The following is a 13,171-nucleotide window of genomic DNA, read 5'->3' on the forward strand; positions in this document are numbered from 1 at the left end:
AGATTTTCAATCACTTACAAAGCCAAGTTGAACTTCATGTATTATAAAAATGTGTAGAAAGTTAACTGAACAAAATGTAGTCTACCTATATGATCTCAACATTACACCCTTCAGCCAATTTCCCCACAATAATTTAAATGGATTTCAAAGTTTATTAAGCCTTGTAATACACAAAACTATGTGCTAAGTGTCTACATTGAGCAGTTTGGAAAGTGTTGTTCATAGCATTTACATCATGATTTGCTAACCTTGGAAATAATTTTTAAAACTCCATTATCTTCTTCTTTAAATGAGTGCTGAAATATTTATTTGATGATGATAAATAATTTCAGTAAAGCATTAAAAAGTTCATGGGCAAGTATCAAACCTAGCTCCCCAAAATGCCTACGGAGGCTAAGTAAGGTGGAAATGTAATACAACAGGGGAACCAATGTATGATCCACCTGGGGCATACTCAAATAGAAAACACAAACACAGTGTGAGCTACGCAACACTCATCTGTGGGTTGGCTAATGGGCTACAAGTATGTAACTCCCAAATGAAAGTCTGGAACCAGAATCTGAAGCTTTTTCCAAATATAGATGCTTCTTATCACAAAGTCTAACAGATTCTTCATAGATTCTGACTAGTGCAAAATACTTTACATACAGACTATGGCACTCACCTGGAGATTTCTTGTCACATATTTACGTGTCCTGGACGGGAGTTAACATATAAATAACTGAAATATTTTTTAAAGTCTTTTTCTTTTTATAAGATTGCAAGTAATTGCTTTAGTTACATAAAAATGAAATGCCACTACTGTAGTAGTGTTTTACCTGTTTAAGAAATCTGTCAGATGCATTGCTGTGTTTGGCTAACACACTTGGCAGAGATGGGTTTGCATATTCAAACTGAGGATTGTAGGTATAGTCAGATTTGAAGAATCTCAGTTTCTCTTTCTCCAGGTTGGTGGGCTTTATAGCAGTCAGTATACAAAATTTCTTCCCAGAAAAGTCATCTCCTTTTTCAAAACTTCTAGACAACTGAGGCTGCAGCTTTGGCTTTGGCAGAGCAGAGAAATGGCGTCGCTTTACCTTGTTTTTGGGTTTAGGTGGCAGTACTATGCTGTTCCCTGTAACAGAGATATCATGTGTAAACTTTATGGGACTCGACACTGAACTAGTGACAAAAACACCAGGCTGCCTTTCTAGGCAGTACCAAGTACCACTGCTCATCACAGGCACTGGGACTTTCATCTTGTGAAGATCTTTACTACGAGAAGAACTAGGAGATTTGCTGGGTTTTCTACATCTTTTGGAGTAGGTGGAAGAAGACTGTTTTTGTGAATAATGCTTTTTCTCCTCTTTGCTCTGTAGTAGGACATTGTAACTACTGGTTCCAGTTGTGAAAATGTCCTTTAGTATCCCAGAAGATAAATGTGAAATGCTTCTTTTGCTGTCAATGATCAATGACTCTTCTGCATTTAGAACAGACTTCTTCGCAAGTTCTTGCTCAGGCCAGTGAAGCTTTTCTGTGTTAATAAACAAAATCAAAACAAAAGAAATAACAAAGATACCAGATGAAGCAAATTGCTTATTATACAAAAAGTATTCTGAAGGTTCTGTAAACTTTATAATTTTGCAACAATCTTTAGAAAAGACATTTTAAATATTAAAAAATATGTTACTAAACTTTGGTCATGCTAGACAGTGCCACTTCTATACAAGCATATATATGCTAAATTATAAAAATTATCAGCTTCAAACTATTTAGATGATCAAAGTTTAATATCAGTGTGAGGTAATACACATAATCTGAATAGTCAACTCTACCAAAGAATATGATTTCACAGAAAAGATATAAATTTCAATAGTATCACCAATATCAAAGTAAAATCCAAGGCATTTTCAAAGCCAACACAATCTTGAAATTGGATGCTATAAATAAAGATAGCCATCAGCAAAAGGAGGACACTGCCTTATTTATCTCAAAAATCATTTTTTAAAATTAAATAGATGATATGTGTATGTTAAAGCATGTTTTAGTAATGTCACTCAATTGGTTGATTTTCTTAATTCTAGGCTACAGGTTAATATGAAAGAAAATTAAGATTTTTTTCTTGCCAAGTCTGAAAAAAATTGTAATTACTATTACATAGACATTAGAATATCATATGGTAAATGAAGGAGAGGTCAACTTTGCCTTTAGATTTCACAAGGGCTTTAAAGAGGTACAAATCACTTGATATACTGATGTTCATGCACTGCTTTAAATCTGTGTTGACTTGCATTCTTTCATTCCACAAACATATGGAATACTACTAACTAGATACATGGCTACGAGAAACATCTTTATAAATCCATTGTTCCTGCCTTCAACCAGCTTCTAATCTGGTTCTGAAGGCAAATCTGAAGATTTGAATAATAATACATGGTAGTGTAAGTTTAAATGTGAAAACCAGAAAATACAGACAATAACCTAGAAATCAGAGCAGGAAGAAAGCAATGTGAAGAAAACAGATGAGGCTGCGCCTAGACCTTAAAGAACTTTCATATTTAATTCTAAACCAACAAAGTAAGTTTGTCTTAAATCCTACTTACCAAAACTAGATTCCAGGCCAACTCCTATCTACAAATCTGACCTCTGGCCAAGCCTGCTTATAAACCTTTCCTCCAAATTACATATGATTCTCTGCAAGTGATATCTAATTCTCTCAACCAGTTCACTTTTCCAAGTCTCAATGGACCCTAATGCCTCCAACCCCAACCTTTGACTCCTATTATGGAAGCATTTTCAATGCTAGCCGACTTGGACAGATGCCTGCCTTGCCAAGAAACACAATTTATTTCAATTTTTTGAAAACTTTATCCACATACATCTGTCATTCACTCATTTAAGATTAGACATTCAGGAATCCTTTCTATAATAACCAGTGGTTAATAATGATGATGATGATGATGATGATAATAATAATAATGACAGACACCATTTGTTGACAAATTTATGTGAGTTTGGGATTTCACAGAAAACTACATGTTATATCACTTACTCTCAGAAATGTTAAATAATTTGCTCAAGGTTATATGACAATAAAGTAATAAACTGCAAACAGATTTGAATGCAGGTATATGTGATTACAGAGTCCATGCTTGTTGTGTTATATATATGGCCATTCATTCAATTATCAGCACATATTCAATATTAAGTCTGCTATATGCACAGCACTGCCCCTTTTCTTCCTCTGTACAGAACACAGACCCTAATAAGACATGGTAATCTGAATAACTGATGTACTAAGATAGGTACCAGAACTGTGTTTTATTCATTTCTTCCAACATCTAGCATCATCTGATAGACATTCAATAAACGTACACTGAATGAATGAATGAATGGCAGGACCCTAAACATGTCACTCTCCAACCATTCAAGATAAACAGGTATCTGTAGTTCTGGAACCATTCTACAGTTCTAGGAGATAACTGCAGAAGTGAAAATATAACAGAGGAAAAACCCTGGGCCAGTTGTTCTCAACCAGAGGCAGTTGTGTCCCCCAGGGGACATATGGCAGTGTCTGGAGACATTCTGGTTGTCACAACGAGGGAGGGGTGCTACTGGCATCTTGTGGGTAGAGGCCAAGGATGATGCTAAATATCTGTCAATGCACAGGACAGACTTCTATGACAAAAATATCCATCCCAAAATAGTGCTATGATAAAGAAACCCTGCCCTAAACATAAGTTTTTAAAGCTTAGAAGTCATAGGGTTTAGGGTAAAGACCTGGTAAAGTCTTACCAGATCAAAAATGAATAATAATCCAAATATGTAAGTACTTAAAAGTCCTTCCAGTTAACATTTTCTGGCCAACATGTTAAACTTGAATTCTGGTGTCTTAAAGATAACATAAAAGCATAAGTCTGCAAGGGCTAAATGTCTACTACATGTACAAGCTCAGAGGTAGGAGCTAGACTGCACAGGGTCAAGTTGAAGGTTGATTACACAAAGAAGCCATTCAATAAATGGGAAAAAATAGCCAAAAATAAACGGAACAAATAAAACTTTCATTACGGGCTGGCAGGTCTCAGTTCTTCAGGGGTTTCAGACTTAAGTGTTGCCAAATGATAGTCCAAATTGGGCAGGCTGGGCAAACATAGGCTAAGGAACCCCAGAACCCAGGCTATATAGCTCAATGCCCATGAACAATGTCAGTTTCCCTAAAAAGACACAACTTTACAAGACAAGAGGTGACTAGGAAGAGAAGATTGAAATGGACACTAAAAGGGAAAGAACAAGAAACCTGAGATAATAAGGGTATCGCAAACTTAGAAAAGTCAGGTGAGGAGTAGGCACAGCCAGGAAGGTAAAGGGAGGTAATCAGGTTCTTTTCTCATTTGGGCTTCATGATAAAAATGGAGAAAGTTAAACCAAATTAAAATCAGTGAATAAAACTATTCTAAAGAATTCCTAAATTTTGATGGCTTATTACATGATATTTTGTTGATTTTTTAAAAAATGAATATTCAGTGTAAAAATGCTTTCTTTGGTTCCTAAGATTTAGTGGCTCTATGACCACAGAGCTGAACTCAAGAGTTCTTTTGTTTTGTCATAAAGCATCAGTGACCTCTAAATTCAGAATTTTCTTTCATTTCAAACAACCTATACACTTCAGGACACTTAACGAAAGTCCTAAACCATCTGCCAAATCCCTCAATGGGGAGTGGGGGATGGGAGAGAGGTGACAGTGTGTGTAGGGCAAAACTCTTTCCCCCCAGGAGTCACAGAATTTCAGCTCACTTGCTAATTATCTACCTGAGAGGTTTAGCATCAGTCCTTTTTAAGCTCATCTGCTGATGAGTAAGGTTTGGGAGTGCCAATGGTGTATTTATTTAATAAAACACCAATCCTGCCAAATGCTGATCTCCCACGAAGTTCATAAAAGTGGGACAGGTGATTGAATAAATTAATTTCTCAGAGTCACACTGATCTTATTTCAGTTGCATTAAAATGTACTATTAGAGAATCTAAAGGTTGTTTTTGTAATTTTAACTATTGTCTTAAGAAAAAAATGACTTTTTAATGATGTAATATATGGTGATTAACAATAAAAAAATTTCAAAGGAAAAAATGACTTTTAAACATGCATAGAAACATAATAAAAGGCCTATAAGAAGATTTCAGTGAAGAACATCCTATTCTTTTTCCTGAAAAATCAAAACTTATTAAAAGTATATGCAGGCTTCTTTGGGGGAAATGTACTCATTTTCTCTCAGAAAAATAAGGCAATCAATCCTACTTTCTTATATTAAAAGTCACTATGTATGGGCGCCTGGGTGGCTTAGTCGTTAAGCGTCTGCCTTTGGCTCAGGTCATGATCCTAGAGTCCTGGGATTGAGCCCCGCATCGAGCCCCGCATCGGGCTCCCTGCTCCGCGGGAGGCCTGCTTTTCCCTCTCCCACTCCCCCTGCTTGTGTTCCCTCTCTCGCTGTGTCTCTCTCTGTCAAATAATAAAAAAAAAAGTCACTACGTAATTTGACATTTTAGCCATCAGCAATCTACTTCACTATAACCTTAAACAAAAATAATTTGTTGATCAAAGAAATCATTCACCCCAACCTGATTACCTTATTGAAGGAAAAACCTGGAAATAATAGTACATTAAAATTGATACTCAGTATATTCACAAGTAGGTGAATATACTGAAATTACCAACACAATGAAAGCTTAATTTGTATCTAGAACAGGAGAAAAGGATACCAGGATTCTCGGCTTCTATTCCCAGTTCTTTCAATGACCTCTCTGTAATATTAGCCTAATCATTAAACCCATCAGTGCCTCATGTTCCTCATCTAAAGGGATGGGAAAGAGAGGAACTCACTAAACTTTGTTTTTCACAACTGTAAAGAGGTGAGGTTTTACAGTAATTATGGCTGAAAGGAAGATTAGATCACCAGAAACAAAGCCTGCTGGAAAATACCATTCAACCAATTTTGACCCACAAAATGGCAATTTCATACAGTTCACTATATTGATGAAACCTGAGAACCTGGCATAATTTATGTAACAAGACGATAGGTTACTTGATTACAAACAGAAGGCAAAACAAAACAATATAGCCCGAAACAAAATTAACATTTTATCAAGTACTTCTTCATCACTTAAAACTCAAATGATATAACATCAAAAGAGTACACGCTGTACAATTTCATTTTTACGTAATTCAAAAACAGGCAAAACTAATTTATGGTATTAGAAATCAGAATAGTGGTTACCACTGAGGGATGGGTTATAACCTAGGAAGAGGCATCAGGGTACTGGGTGCTAGAAATGTTCTAGATCTTCATCTAGGCAGTGGTTACATATGCACAAATTCATTGGGCTACACATTTAAGACTTGTGAACTATACTGAATGTGAGTTATACCTTAACCTTTTAAATGGTATATGAAAAAAATCAGTATCTTTGAAAACATATTTATTGCCCAATTTGTCTGCATTATAACAGATAACCTACTAATTTTAGTATCTCTAAATTCAACAGAACCCAATATAGTTTCCCAATCGTAAGTTAAAAAAAAGAGAGAGAGATGAAAAGGCACTGCTCATGTCACTCAGGAACTGAGAAAGTCAACTTTACTCAGGATTCCCAAAAATGTCACACTCCCAGTTAGGAGCACTTCAGTGTTACTCAACAACTAACAATGATTATAAGGTGACACTGTCATTTTTTGGTCAGAAACTGTTGTGTTATTATTTTACAGTTAGAAATATGCAGGGTATTCTATAATGCCACTCTAAACACCATCTGAAATAACAGTGAACATGCCAGAAAACAACCTTCCCCATGGCTTTCCACTTAGGATGAAGACAAAACTCCTAACCATGGCATATGAAGTCATTCATGGTCAGGTCACTCTGCCTCTCTGGCCTCCTTGCACCATGTTCCCATTAGTCAGTCCACTCTAGTACCTTCCTTTCATTCTGTTAACCCCTCACACTCACCATTCTCTCTCCAGACACAACACCTCCTCATACACTGTCCCCTATATTTGGAGAGCCCTTCCTCCCCTGTGTTAGATTCTCACTCACCCTTCAGTTCAAGTATCACTTGTCCAGGACAACTTCCCCAGAAGGTTCTATGAAGCACCTGTCACAGTTACAGTTTTACATTGGTTTGTATGATGGCCTACTCCAATACCGAAATTGTCTCTTCATGGCATACACCTGTTTGTTTTTGCTGGCTCACTGCCTTGCTTATGAAGGGATGGCCAGAGATGTAGCCAAGGGAAAATAATATTTGAGAGGAAGGAAAGGATACAGGATTTGAATGCCTGAAGGTTGAAAAAAAGAATCATACCAAAATGGCATAAAAAAAATGAAACAGTGATGTTGAAGACAAGTTTTTTTGTTTTGTTTTTTTTTTAAAGATTTATTTATTTATTTGAGAGAGCGAGAATGAGAGAGAGTACATGAGAGGGGGGAGGGTCAGAGGGAGAAGCAGGCTCCTCGCTGAGCAGGGAGCCCGATGCAGGACTCGATCCAGTGACTCCAGGATCATTACCTGAGCCGAAGGCAGTTGCTTTAACCAACTGAGCCACCCAGGCGCCCGAAGACAAGTTTTAATGGCAGGTACCTACTGCTATAACACAAACAGGAGCTATGGGCCTAAGTGTATTCATCCCATATGGCCCAACAGTGGCCTTAAAACGACTTTTGTCTCCAGTTATTTTTAAACATTCACTTTTGTTACAAAGGAGCTTCATTTCCAGATGACTCGTTAATCATTTCTTTTCATTAATCACTTATAGCCCATACAAAATATGGGCAGTAGGAAATCAAAAATTAACATAATCAATACAACTTCTGAAGCTTTTTGTTTCTCACTGAATGAGCTAGAGGTCTTCTATCTTGAAAATTTTATAATCAAGTAAAGTACGATTTTTCCAGGCAAAACTTATTGACAGCTTGCTTGTGATAAAAACTTAAAAAAGAACAACCTGAGTAAACTATCAGATAATATACCACTGATGTTAAATGAGATCTTCATGTTGAACTTTGTGGCTTAAATCAACATATAGTCATTGTTAATAGTGTTCTGCCTTTCCTAGTGGTTGAAAACATGGGCTTTGGAATGGAACTTCCCCAATCTGAATCTTGGCTATTTATTAGTAGCTGTGACCGTGACCAAGTTAACTTCTTTGTGCTGCAGTTTCCTTATCTGTAAATGCGGTAATACTACTACATATTTCATAGTATTGGTGTGAAGATTGAAAATGTTAATGTATATGAAATGCTAAGAACAGTGCCAGCCTGTAGTAAGCAGCCTGTGTTAACTACCAGTATTGTTAAATTCAATATTATATTCAGCTCCTACAGAAATACTCCATGGGATAATATAAATGGGAAAGTATTTAGAATCATTATATTTGGACTTCCAAGGTAAATTTAACAGTAATTGCATCTACATTCTAGAATCAACATTTTAGTGGCTTTTGTATAATAAACTATGTTTCAAAAGGTATGAGAAGGCAAACAAAAACTTTTCTGGGGCGCCTGGGTGGCTCAGTTGGTTAAGCGACTGCCTTCGGCTCAGGTCATGATCCTGGAGTCCCGGGATCGAGTCCCGCGTCGGGCTCCCTGCTCGGCGGGGGGTCTGCTTCTCCCTCTGACCCTCCCCCCTCTCATGTGCTCTCTCTCATTCTCTCTCTCAAATAAATAAAGTCTTTAAAAAAAAAAAACTTTTCTGATTTGATTCCATTTCAAACAGTATACATAGCATAGACATCTTATTTTACTTCCCCAGTCAGTTCTACCAGGACATTATATTTAGATTATATTAAATTATGACTAATAAGTCAGAAGAAAGATACTATAAAGAGATTTCAGAAATATTTAATTGCTTCACTCCTGACATTAGAAACCACCAGAAGAACATGGGCTTCTTAGGCATCAATGAGTAGTGAGAAGATAGCAAGGGAAAAGGGGGGCATGTTTTCAGCTATACTCTCTTCGTAAGTTTCTAGCTGTCCAAAATGGGTTTTCTAGTATGTTAGTGAAACTGCTTGTCATAGGGTTCTGAAACTACCATTTTAACTAGTCAAGTACTATATAAAAGAAATAAACTATTTTGAAAAATCACCTGATAAATTATTTTTAAAAGGGCTGTAAATTTGATGCTCTAGCTGCCTCAAATAGCTGTTTTAATTCTCACTGAACTATAGAAACTCACTGTGAAATTATCTATCTCAGGGTATGCAACATGCAGAGTTGGAGTGATTTTTGCTGCTGAATTACAGAAATGGAGTTGAGACAAGAGGAGAGAGTCTACTGTTTCATAAAGCACCTCTCTTTAACTTCCACCTCCACCTACTGAAAAGGCGATCCACTTTCTGTTGCTGACTGGTTGGTCAGAATACCCACTTTCTAATACTATTATCATAATCGTATTCTCTCTCTACAATGATTGTTTTGTTTTGGGGAAATTATTTTAATTGATATTATTCTAAATCGTTGTCTAAAAACCTTCACTTTGACGGAATCAAACTATATTCTTCTCCAAGGCAGTGGTTTTTAGATGGGGAGGGGAGTTATTTTGCCCTCTAGGGAACACTTGACAATGTCTGGTGACATTTTGGTCGTCACAACTGTGTAAGTGGGGGGGGGGGGTGCTAATGGCATCTAGTGAGTAGAGGCCAGGAATACTGTTAAACATTCTACAATGCATAGGACAGCCCTCCACAGCAAAGAATTATCCATTAATTCAATGTTAATAGTGCAAAGCTGAGAGACCCTGCTCCAAAACAAAAAGAAGGTATGGTATTTTTGAGTAACTTTTTCAAATTTTTCACTGTAATTTAAGATGAAAAAATAGTGTCCACACCAAATTACATTTTAAAAAACTAATGCTAATTTAAGTTGCTTAGATCTTGTGCTTCCTGTCAACATAAATAATAAGATAAAGTACAGTATCAGCTCCCTATTTTAAAAAACCGAACATGAAGTAAAACACCACAAAATTAAGACCACAAGTATTTCCATTGGAAAGGAATTCAGTTTAGAATTTAAAAACCGATAGGAAAAAAAATGGTCTGTTTGGTACTGCAATGCCTGATACTAAAAAATTCCAGCCTTATTTTGACACTAGCTTCAGGATTAGGCATTTCCCTTTACTCTGTTGTTGTTCATCATGATACTGGACTACCACGGACCCTGTCTTGCAGAAATGTTATACAGAATTGAATGCCGGGATAATGGCCAAGAAAAGCCTTCTAATATGTAGTATAATATTTAAATGGTTAACATCCATACTTTTTTTTAAATAAAAGGCAAGTAAACTTTCTGACCTGGGGTCTGAACACCCATTTCTTCAGGTTGGTATAATACATACTATAGAGTGACCTACTAATAATACAAACTGAAAACGTTCTCACTGACTTAAGAATTAAAGCACAGAGAGAAATAAACACTGTGTAAACACTCATATACAGGAATGTGTTCTTTTGCTTAGCTCTGATTTTTCTGAACATTCCAGAAAATTAGACGCCAGTACCGTATAGCACCTAATACGCTTTGAAATGAAATGTTTAGACAGCACATTTGTAGGGCCAGTAATGTGTATATCATAATTTTCTTCCATAGATTCCATGGCACGTGCTTACTGATAATAAGCGACAAAAGGAAAAGGGACCGTTTTTTCTGTCTTCCCTCCGCGCATTTTCTCTGAGCACCGCCAGCGCGCCGCGCACTGTTCCCGGCGCCAGGTTGAGCGTCCGCGCCCCGCGCGGAACCCACATCCTACCGTTACCTCGGCCTCTGGGCGGTTGGGGCCCCGAGTCGCCCCACACCCGCCGCCAGCGGCCGGCAGGACGCTGGTCGCCCCTGCCAACCCAGGGGCCAGCCTTTCCCGGCACTCACCCGTCACGCGGATGGACTCCAGCATCGTCCCGCCGAGGCCGCGGGCGGCTGGCTGGCTCCACGGGCGCGGGGGGCGAGGGCCAGCGGGAACCGACCGGACCGCCTCTAGCCCAGAAGGCCCGGGCCTCAGAGGCGGGTCGCGGCGGGAGGCTGTTCTCCGCGACCTGGGGCAGGATAAAGCGGGTAAGGACAGACGAAGAACGTTCGGACACGGCTGTGAGAAGCGTTCCCTCCAGCCCGCAGGTGCCGGAAGGTACACACACCGACCCTACAGTAGGCAGCGGCGCTTAGAACCAGCCGCCGTGACGTTGCCGCTCCCCCGTTGCTAGGAAACGCTCCTCGCCGTCCTCGTGCGCTGCGCTTCACAGAGCCTGCGCGCCGCTTGGGGCGCTAGCGCTCCGGCGGCTACACTCGAAAGGACGCGAGAGAAGGGAGGGAAACTACAACTCCCGGCGTACACAGCGTAGGCCCGTGTCTCCGGGGTCTGTGTGGGCTGGGCCCAGGGAGAGGCTTGGGTCTCCGGCCACTGGTATACACGCATCTTGTCTGATAATTCCTATAGACGTTTGTGCCTTGTTCAAGACGGCTGAACACTGCGGGAACTTCACAAGAGAGGGGCGGTGTGACATAACCGCTCCAGCTGTGAATTGCAAAGCCAATCTTCTCCGCCCTTAAGTTAAAAGGTTAGGAAAAGCTAAAACAACTTTAGGTTGAAAGGTGTTAATGAGCATCTTTATTATTTGAGGAAGCTCAAATACATTTATCAGTTGAGTGTTCCAGCTTAATATCTTTAATAAAATACAAATTTTATTTTTTTTTTAAGATTTTATTTATTTATTTGGGAGAGAGAGAGAGCACAGAGGGAGAATGAGAGGGAGCCCCACGCAGGCTTGATCCCAGCAGTCTGGGATCGTGACCTGAGCGGAAGGCAAGCGCTTGACCGACTGAGCCACGCAGGCGCCCTTAAAATACACATTTTAATTTATGATTGTGCAATTGATACCGCTGGATGTTGTCTTCAGCTTGTTATTCCGTGGAAAATGTAGAGACATTCAACATTTTTTGAGAGCCTGATGTGTGCAAAGTTCTGAGACAGGCCTGGAGGAAATAAGGTAAGAACTAAGTCTCCCCAAGCTTACAGTTTAGAATGAGCTCATAAGATAGTGTTGTCACTGTCAAATTTCTGAGCCACATTTTCTCTTTACCCTTCCTCAAGATTGAGACAGGACACAGAAATCATTGAAATATGTTTTAAAAACTCAGGAACAAAAGTTATGTTAACATCATAATCTAGGAATGACAGAAAATGTGTGAGAATTTGTAACTTTTTGATCAGTTAGGAGGGAACAGTGGAAATTTAACTATCACAAATAGTAGAAAACCTTACATCGTATTCTGTCTGAAAATCCTGTGAATACTATCTTCAAAATATATCCAGAATCCAGCCACTTCTCACTATCACCACTGCCACCATCCTGTTTCAAGCCACCATCTCTTGTTGGCTTATAGCTATAGCCTAAATGATCTCCATATTTCCACCCTTGCCCTCTTCACTTTCTTCTCAAAATTCAGTCGCCAGTGTGATCCTGTTAAAAAGTCAGATGTCACTCTTCTGTGCAGAACACTTCAATGGCTTCCATTCTTACCTATGAGGTCCTTTATGACCTAGCCTTCTGTCATCCCTTTGATCTCATTTACCCCCACTCTCTGCCTTGGTCTCTTCCAGACACATTGGCCTCCTTGATATTTCTCAACTATGCCAAGCACTGGTTCACTTCAAGGCCTTTGTAAGTTGGGATTTCCCCTGCCTGGAATGCTCTTCCCCGCAGACAGCCAAAGGATAGCTCCTTCACCTCTTTCAGGATTTAATCCAAATGTCACTTCTCAGTGAGGCCTTTCCTGGCCACTCAATTTAAAATTCTACTTCTTTCTCAGATTTCCTACCCTACTTCTCTGTTTCATTTTTTCCCCCTTAGTACTGAACACTAATTTATCAAATATTTTACTGATTTGTCTCCATCCTTAGAATAAAATCTCCATAACTGAAGTGATTTTTGCTTGTTCACTGCTATATTCCCAACATCTAGAATAGAGCCTGGCACACAGTAGGTACTCAATAAACATTTGTAAATTAATGAATAAGTAGACAGTAGAAAGTATGCATTTTCAATGATAACTCAAAGAAAATAGAATGATATAAAATGCCCATGTAAAGAAGGAATCTTCAGGTTAGAGCACTTGATGGAGTTTTGAGCAATGAATCCTTGCATTCATGAGGGCAG

General features: G+C 38.8%; 1 long non-coding RNA gene across 1 annotated transcript; it reads right to left on the reverse strand.

Moving 5' to 3' along the window:
* Positions 1-1,015: 1,015 nt before the first annotated feature.
* LOC118020966 lies at positions 1,016-11,470 on the reverse strand. The gene is made up of 2 exons (XR_004682066.1): positions 10,890-11,470; positions 1,016-1,513 (listed from the first exon to the last, which is right to left on the reverse strand). It is a non-coding gene; the product is annotated as an uncharacterized LOC118020966 (long non-coding RNA).
* Between the last annotated feature and the right edge of the window lie 1,701 nt (positions 11,471-13,171).

Source organism: Mirounga leonina, unplaced genomic scaffold (genome assembly GCF_011800145.1).
Source record: "Mirounga leonina isolate KUSES-001 unplaced genomic scaffold, KU_Mleo_1.0 Mir_174, whole genome shotgun sequence".
Lineage (NCBI taxonomy): Eukaryota > Metazoa > Chordata > Mammalia > Carnivora > Phocidae > Mirounga > Mirounga leonina.